Below are 10,015 nucleotides of genomic sequence, written 5' to 3' on the forward strand. Positions count from 1 at the left end.
ACATATGAAATAAAAATACTATTATTACCTTCATGGTTTATGTCTCATTGTGTCCTAACTCCACTGTTTCTGGTTGCAGATGGTGTGCTCTCAGACAATGCACTAATGGCTTCCAAGATGGCATATCAAGAATGGATTGATAAATGGTAGTTAACTAATGCTATGATATGAAATACTACATGATTATGCTAAAATGATTATGCTATATGATAATTGCTATTTGCTTCAACGTTAAAACTCACGGATGCAAATGATTAGCTTGCAAATTCACTTGAAAACTAACTTGAATATTCTTGAAGCTTAACTCTCTCTCAATTAAAGCTCATGATTTTATAGACTTTGAGAGGATGAGATGATGTGGCTTAGATCAACGGTCATGATCAGATCTGCAGATTTGGATGGTTGTGAGCAAAGGTGAAGGTTGAGAGAAAGGGGGAAGGAGAAGACAAGTGTCACTCATCTCACCTTGACTGGGTTGCTGACTAAGAGAATCTAGGGATGGTTGGAGAAGATTTAGGCATGATAGGACAAGTGGACTCAAATCCTTCCTAAGATGTAGGGGGTGTTGGAGAGAATATAGGAAATGGCTATGAAAAATGTGTACATACATAATATTCATTAAGTTTGGAGGTTCAAGATAAATGATGAATTAATATTTAAGAAATATTAATTTTCTTAGCCACATGTTTGATGAGTTGGCAAAGGGAAGATGAAGTGGAGATGGAGGGTGAGTTGGATAAGGGATTTAAATAATTTAGAGGAATTATTTAATATTTAGCTATTTAATTGTTTGAAGAATATAATTAAATATTGGATATTTAATTAACTTGGAGGAGATAATTAAATATTAAATATTTAATTAATTGATTAGAAGAATAGGATAGATGAATTAATTAATAAATTATTAATTAATAGAAAGACACGAAAATGAATTAAATAAATTAATCTTTTCAAATTAACTATTTAATAGAAGAATAAACATTAAATAAATATATAATATTTATTTAATCACTCATAGCCAATTTTATGTGTATACAAAAGCTATTTGGACTAAATTGGAGACATTGAATGAAGGAGATACCACTTTCAAAATTGCAAAACTGGAATATTACTGGGTCAGGTAATTTGAAAATGGAAGAAGATGAAAGAATTTCTGCTTTTATGGAATGTGTTAATGAAATTGTTTTAGGAATACAATGTTGTGGAGGATCCTTAAGTGAAGATGAAATTATTTCTAAAGTCTGAAGAGCATTGCCACCGGCATACAAAATTAACCTCTAGAGATACCTTGGTTGAAAAACTTTCAGCATTTGAGCTTGAGGAATTTGGTCCTGTTGCTACAATTAAGATAGATTTAGCCTTCAAAGAATCACCATCTGCAGCATCATCATCATCATCTAACAAATTTGATTGGAAAGCACTATATGCAAAAGAACTTGAAGCTATCATAAGGGAAAATGAAGAACTGGAAGAACTTGAAGCACTATTTGCAAGGAAAATGCCTAAAGGTCCAGCTAGAAGTAAGTATGAAGGTAAAGCACCGTTTAAATGTTTAAATTGCAATAAAGTTGGTCATATAGCATCTAGATGTCCTGACAGACATGCAAGATTGAGAGAGGAAGCTAAAAGAACATATAAGCCTAACCTTGAATATCAGAGATACGGTTTTAAGAAGAACAGAGATAAATCTTGTTACTATGTTAATGAAGGAGTTACTGATGATTTTGATGAAGAACCGATAGAAAATGGATGGGCTTTTGTTGCAATAAAAGAAGATCAACTGGCACCTACTGTTCCACCGGTGGAGCAGGCCCTAGCCTCTAAAATTGAAAAAAGAGATGAATGGATCATAGATTCTGGATGTTCACATCATATGACTGGTGATAAAATTAAATTCTTATTGTAGACACCCAAAATTGTCATGTCTAATTAAATAAATATTTTATTTATTTAATTGCCTAAGCTTAATTCTTCTATTAATTAAATAAATCTTTATTTATCTAATTAATTCATTTATCCTCTTCTAGCCTTATTTCTCATTTAAATAAATATATTTGTTTATTTAAATTATCCTTTTCCTAAATTAAATAAATATCTTATTTATTTAATTATCCCACTTCTTCTATTAATTAAATAAATCTTTATTTATTTAATTAATTCATTAACCTTTTCTACCCATGACACATGTCATTCATCTCTTAATTCATACACTACCTACCCCTTTCATTATTTTATTATTTCTTTTACCTACCCTCTAATCATAGCCGACCTCCTTTTACACCTCTCAATCTTATCCCTCCATTTCATATAGTGTCTTCTATATAAGAGGATGCTTCCTTCATTATCAAACCCTAAGGACTGAGCCTAAGGAATCAATTTATGCAATTGACTACACTACGATCCTACTTGCAACCACATTCCGTTCTTTGTTGAGCTCTTGTGCATATAAAATCTGAGAGCAAATATATCAAGCAAGATCAATGGAGATAGGAAGAATGGAGATCAAAACCCTATTGGACATGTGATGGTATAATCTTTGTGATTTCATTTGATTTGCATTGTCTTAGGTAATCTTCATATGTTATGGTGGATCTTTGTTGTTGTTAGGCTAGGGTTTTGTGGTTGAATTCATTTAGCCTTTCAATATTGTTATTATTGTTATCCATTTTCACCATATACATTTTGGCACGCCCGGTGGGACCCTTGTCCCTTTTTGCATTTAACATCTTGTTGTAGATTTTGTATTTTGAAGTTGCAGATCTGACGTTTTCGACAACATTTTTTGACCTTTCGGCATCTGCGCACTTTCGGATCGCGTTTTTGATTTTTTGGCGTGTCTGCGACATCTAGAGCCGCGTCTGTGTTATTGGCAATATTTTATTTTGCAGGTTCCAAGAAAGCACGTATGTGTTGTAAAGTCACGTCTGCGATGTTTTTATCCGCATCTGTGTCCAGGAAGCATGTCTGAGTTCTGTTGTCGCGTCTGTGTCACACAAAGCCACGTCTGTGTCACCCAGTCGCATCTGTGTTGAGGGTAATCGCGTCTATGTTTACCAGTTTTAAATTTTGGATTTTTATTGATTCAGTTTTCGAATTTTGCATTTAGGGTTTCAGATCTGGTTTATTTTGAGCTAACATTTTCAGATCTAGCTAACAAAATTGGTGCAGCTTGCCTTGGAAGCTAAATCGTTTGGTTGAAGGCCCCTATTTTCACAAAGTCTTTTGGGTTTAAAATTTACCTAACTTGTGTGCTTGCAAGAAGGGGTGATTATTTGAAACAATCCAAACTACTAACAACTCCTTGTTGCAGGTCCTTGGCAAGGGTTTTTGGATTTTTATTGTGTGCCTTGTTTTCATAGATTAGCAAACACTTCAATTGGTGCACTAAAATTGAATCATTGTCTTTTGTGTCTTGAGCAATAGGCTCTTTTTGTTTAATCTTTAGAGAGCCTGTCTTCCCGTGTGGTCATTAGGACTACTAGTGAGAAGAGAACGACCCAAGTGGTAACGAGGAAAACCCACCTCTTCCGAACCACTATAAACAATTGTATTCATGGTGAAAACTATGAATAACATGTGATGATTAGTTCATACCAACACTATGTCTCCCCATAAACCCGTTTGATCAAATTTATTTGATCAGTTGTAGGGCGTAACCCCTACCGACTGGGAGCCTTCTGTATTTACAGAGCTGAAAGTGCCGCATGTATGGCCACACGAGCGGATGCCCTTACTAGCACCTCTTTGTTTTAGAAGCCCAAATCCTTCTAGTTGTTGGGGCAGGAGGTTGGACCTCTGGTAGTGGCCCACACACATACGGTTCTTAGTAGAGATACTAAGTTCGCCACGGGGAGTTTTCGTGGGGACTGATGCTTGGCTGACCCGAGAAGTGAGTGCCGAGGGTGGAGCCAGTGAGGTCAAGCATCTAAGTATCTGCTCTGAATAGCATAGCCTCAAGGGTAAAACCCCATGTGGGATCAACAACTATTATCTTGGCCAGCCATAAGAATTGTGCTTGACATATGTTAAACATTCAAAGCATTCAAGACCAAACAGCAAAACATTGTGTCTTTTGTGTCTTCAAGTGTATGCAAAATATTTTTACATCAAACAACACACTTTTATTGGAGTCATTTTTGAGTCTAGACATTTGCAAACATTGAGTCCTCATCAACATTGTGTCCTCTTGTCACGAAAAAAAAAAAACAGTCAAACAGTCAGATTTGGTCACAACAAAACGACTTCACAGATTGGAAAAAATTGCACAAATTTTATAGAAATGCGTCTGTGTCGGACATAATAGCATCTATGTTGTATAACCGCATCTGTGAAGGGAAGAATCACGTCTGTGTTCCAACAGTCAACATTACATTTGGCAAAAAAATCTCAGAAGTGCGTCTGTGTTAAACAGAGCCGCGTCTATGTCGGGAAACCACGTCTGTGAAGTATACAGGCGCATCTGTGTTCAGAATTGAAAAACTGTTACAGTCCAGCAAACAAACATAGTCAGTTTCGGAATTCTTGAGCTTCCTAGGTCATTTCTCCAAGGTTCATCTAGCATTCAACCTGTCTTTGGGTCTCACAAAATCCATCATTGCTTCACATCTCACTTTACAGTCACACTTGTCTAAACTTGAGTCAAAAAGTCACTTGCTTGTCCTCATCATACTTTGTCAACACACTACATACAACAACACTTTGCTAAGTGGTCCCTCATCAAGGTTTCTTACCTTTGGGTCTCATTTGGTTTTACTTAGAGTCAAGGTCAACTTACGTCATCAAGAGAAACTATCCTCTCTTTGGAAGTCACACCTACTCTACTACATACATACTTGGTTTTACACTTTGGACTTTACAAGTACACTTCAGATTCATTTACATTCCATTCAACTCTTGGTCTTCCATACTTTTTCCATTTTCATCTAGTCTCACACATATTAGTCAATACCTAGTTCATGGTTGAAACCCGTCTTCAAAAATCTAGGAGAGAAACTAAAGAGGCTCAAGAATCCGCAAACATGAGTTCTTATGAGTATGACAATGATATCTTTTTTAATTCTGATCATACTACATTACCTGACATGGATGCCTATAGAAACATTCCAAATGTTGAGAACATGGACACTATAAACAACAATGCTACACATAATGACAATATGGACAACTTTTCAGTACATTCAGCAGATGTGGAAGAATCCATTGTGAATCCTCATTTCAATCGATTGGTTGAGGAAATAATGAGAAGGGATAGACAATACTTTTTACAAATGATGGCACAAAGTGGAGCCAAGATACCTCATGATTTTGACATGTCTCAAATAATGGAAAATCGACCTTTGCAACAACCTCACTCCAACATGGATCAAAGGAGACCTAATAGTGGAGAAAATAGAGGACCACATATGGTACCTGAATCACCATCAGCTTTGCTTCAAAAACCAGAGGTCCCACATACACATGGTCAAACATATGATACTCACCTTCGTAGACCATTATGGAAATCTTATGGAGAGAAATATGCTCAATCACATACCAATGCTAAGGATCAACCACCAAAGCAATGGGATATTCAAAGGCATCCTCAAAATTTGGACACAAGGAAACCTCATGTCAAATTTGGGGGCCATACAATAGAACATGACATGCCTGTAGAGTATGGTATACATGCGCAAAATAGATATGGTGTTCCTCAACATGAGTCTATACCAAGTGGTCCACATACGCAGCATCATTACAGACCTCCTCCATATGAACATGTGTATGATCAATATCATCCATATATGCAACATGCTTCTCCTCCAATGGGTACCTCAAACATAGGATATGGTCCAAGAAGTCGATCACCACCTAAGAGCAGTTTGGAACAACAAATCAGGGACTTACAAAAGAAAATGGAGGACATAAATACACCAAAGCCAACATACACAATGAGAGACATATGTCTTTATCCATTTGACAAGAGCATTCCAATGCCTCCTTTTCCTACACATTTTGTGATGCCTAAATTTGATAAGGATAGAGGAAAAGGGGATCCTAAGGCACACATAAGATAGTTTTTCACAGCTTGCATTGAGGTAGCAATAGAAGAGACATATTTGATGAGATTATTCCCACAAAGCTTAGGGGATCAAGCTATGGAATGGTTCTCCAAACTTCCACCTGGTATTAAGTCATGGGGTGACTTAGCAGAGGCATTTATTCAACATTTCTCCTACAACATAGAGACAGACATATCAGTCACTACTTTGTGCAACACCAAACAAAAAGATGGAGAGTCTTTTTCATCATTTTTACAAAGATGGAGGAATTTAGCCAACAGATGCTCTTGTGAAATTCCACAAAAACAAATGGTAGAGATGTTCACACAAAATGTTAACAAAGACATTGGCTATGACCTAAGGAAAGCTTGTTTGTCCACCTTCAAGGACGTTATTGAAAAAGGCTTAGCAACAGAAAAGGTCCTAATTGAACAAGGAGTCATTAAGATATTCAAGGAAAACAAAGATGACTTTAAAGGAAAGGGCAAGCCAAGATTTTGGAATAAAAACAAGAACACAGTCAATGATGGTGTTGTTGATGCCAATACAGTGCGACCCAAAGTCATCTTTTCAGGATCAAATTCTACAAACAATTAGGTGAATACTCAAACAACTTCCAGATCATGAAGGAAGTATACCCCACTGGGAGAACCACTTGAGTCAGTTTTCAAAAAGCTAGTGGCAAAAAAGGTAATCACAGTTCCAGATTTTCCTCCATATGAACCAAAGGTTAAACCAAATTGGTGGAATGATGATGAGTATTGTGAATTTCATAAGAGCAAGGGTCATAAGACAAGAAATTGTCATCGACTGAAGAACATCATACAAGATCTCATTGATAGAGGTGACATTGAGATTGAGGGATACTCATCTAATCAAGAACATGAGATGTTTAAGGAACCATTCCCAAAACATGACAAGGGAAAAGATAAAGCCACAGAGGATCAAACCAATTATACCAGAGAATCTTACAACTATGATTCAACCATAAATCACATCTCGATGGACAATTATGTCTCTACCATTATCATCAAGGACAAAGCATCTGAGAATTCTACTCGGAGACCCAGGATTGTCCTAAAAGGTGTTGGATCTTCTTCCAAACCTACCTCTGAATGTCATGTTACAACCCGTCTGGGTAAAATCACTTTGCAAGGTACTCTAGCCAAGAACACTACCTCCTCATCAACCAAACCTGAGTATGACCTTGTAGAACAGCTAGGGAAGACACCTGCGCTCATCTCCATCCTTGAGCTATTACGCATATCTCCCGCACATAAAGCCATTCTTGACAAAATCTTGAGAGATATTGTTGTTCCTACTGATCTGAATGTGGACCAGTTTCAAGCCATGGTGGGATACCTTTCCATTCCACATTCACTTACATTCATAGAAGCTGATGACGCCTCCGTAAGTCAGCCACATAATGCACCATTACACATTGAAGCCTTCATACACAAACATCGAATAAAAAGAGTCCTGATAGATGGAGGAGCAGGTCTAAACATTTGCACATTAAGCACTATCACACAGTTGGGATATTCTGATAAAGCTGTGAATTCTACAAACAAAATCACCATCAAGGCATATGACGATGAAGAGCATTCATCCAAGGGCACAGTCACCTTACCTCTCAGAGTTAGGCCAGTTACAAAGGATGTGGTTTGTCAAGTCCTGGATTTAAATCTCACTTATAACATATTGCTAGGACGTCCTTGGATTCATGAAATGAGGGCAGTTCCATCCACATAACACCAATGCATTAAGTTTCCTCATAATGGCGTGGAAGTAACAGTTAACGATGATCCTAATCCATTCATATACTGTAATAACCTGAAATCAAAGACTGAGACCAGCATTCCCAGTAATCGTGAGGCTTTTCCTTCGTCGGCATACATTGATCCTGAGTCATTAAAACCTTTGACATCAAAACAAGGTGAGCTTAAAGGCAAGTTTCAGGACAAAGGCATGGGGGAATATACTTTAAATTAGACCATGTATTTACAACAAGTCATGAGTTCCCCAAAAGAATATGGAAGACCACATCCTAACAAACAAATCTCCATTATGATGCTCAAATGGGACCCTACTACCTTTCAAAGATGGGGTGAACTAGAAGAGGAAGATTTATACCAAATGCTTTTCAGGGATAATGAAGAGGAAACACAAGATCACATCAATCTACCATGTGAGAAATATGGCAAAGGCTTCAAAATTCTACAAAAATTTGGGTATGATAGAAAAAGCCCTCTGGGGTTACGAAAGGAAGGCATCATTGAACCTTTACAACCTGAATTGACTTTCAAAAAGGAATGCTCGAAAGGACTTGGTTTCTTAACTTCCAAGGTCCACACCAAAAGGATAGAAGAAGCCTTACAAATCAAAGCCACCAAAATGCAACAAGAGGATCACTATTCCACAGATTTTAATGAATGGGAATGGGGTTCAGAAAAGTCTTCCAGTGACTATGAGCTCATCGAGACATTCAAAGAGCTAGATGAACCCACAGAAGAAGAGGAATTTTATAACAAGTTCAGAGTTGGTCAAGAAACAACCCATAAGGATTCCACACAGTCCTTGTCTCAAGGTTCTAGGTTGAAATCACATAGGATGAGAACACATGTCTCGAAATGCGTTACTAGTGATGATAATTTGGATTTGCTCGTGATCGAGACTGATGAGGAGAGTGCCATCGATGACCTCAATAATTACCTTGACATACCCGAATATAACTGCATCTTCACTCTTATCCCCGCTGACTTTGAAGACATTAACGGCCTTCCCCTTGTTCACCACCAACTCATTGACTGGGATCATGAAGGACCTACACAGTTTGATACATTCCAAAATGATGAAGCTTTTATTGACTATCTGGGCATACGGGATGATCTTCCCCCTGGAGACCATAAAGTAGGATACACTATAGAACTCAATAGCATGGCATATTTTGGTGAGGGTGTTGGACCTTCCAGTCGCAAAAATGTGAAAATAAGAACAAATCAAAAGTCTTATGGCGAAAACCACACTGTGGCGCTGTCTGACCCCAAAAAAGTAAAAAGAAAGGACGTATCTGAGGGCGAAAACCTCTCTAAGGCACTCAAAGATGGAAGGCTCAACATTCTCCCAGCATCATATGAGGAAAAGTCATCCATGTTGGTAGAGGAGACTATCAAAACAAACATTGATACAGAAGAGGTTCCACACAACATATTCTTAGCTCAATCATTGACGGAGTGCGAAAAGTCAAAATTCATAAGTTTCTTCAAAGAGCGACAAATCAACTTCGCTTGGTCATACGCAGATATGTCTGGATTATATCCGGATTTGGTAATGCATCATTTGACAGTCAAATCGGGGGCAAAACCAATGAAACAGAAATTAAGAAAAATGCATCCACAAGTGGCATTACTAGTCAAAGCAGAACTTGAGAAGTTATTGGATGTCGAATTCATACGCCCAATCGATTATCCCGAATGGATCTCCAACTTAGTGCCTGTCAGTAAACCAGATCGCAGCATCAAAATATGTACAGATTTCAGAGACATCAACAAAGCTTGTCCAAAGGATGACTTCCAATTACCAAATATTGACTTGATTCTTGATCTCACAGCAGGTCATGAAATGCTATCATTGATGGATGGATTCTCTGGTTATAATCAAATAAGGATCGCACCCGAGGATCAACACAAAACATCATTTACTTATCCATGGGGAACTTTCTACTGGAATGCCATGTCTTTCGGGCTAAAGAATGCAGGTGCTACATATCAAAGAGCCATGACTACTATCTTTCATGATCTCATGCACGTCACCGTGGAAGATTATGTTGACGACCTCTTGGGAAAATCAATAGACAGAAATACACATTTGGACATACTTTCAGTCATCTTTGATCGGTTGGAAAAATACAAAGTAAGATTAAACCCCAAGAAATGTGTCTTTGGAGTAACCTCCGGGAAGCTCCTAAGATTCATTGT

This window comes from Cryptomeria japonica, chromosome 9, assembly GCF_030272615.1.
Source record: "Cryptomeria japonica chromosome 9, Sugi_1.0, whole genome shotgun sequence".
NCBI lineage: Eukaryota > Viridiplantae > Streptophyta > Pinopsida > Cupressales > Cupressaceae > Cryptomeria > Cryptomeria japonica.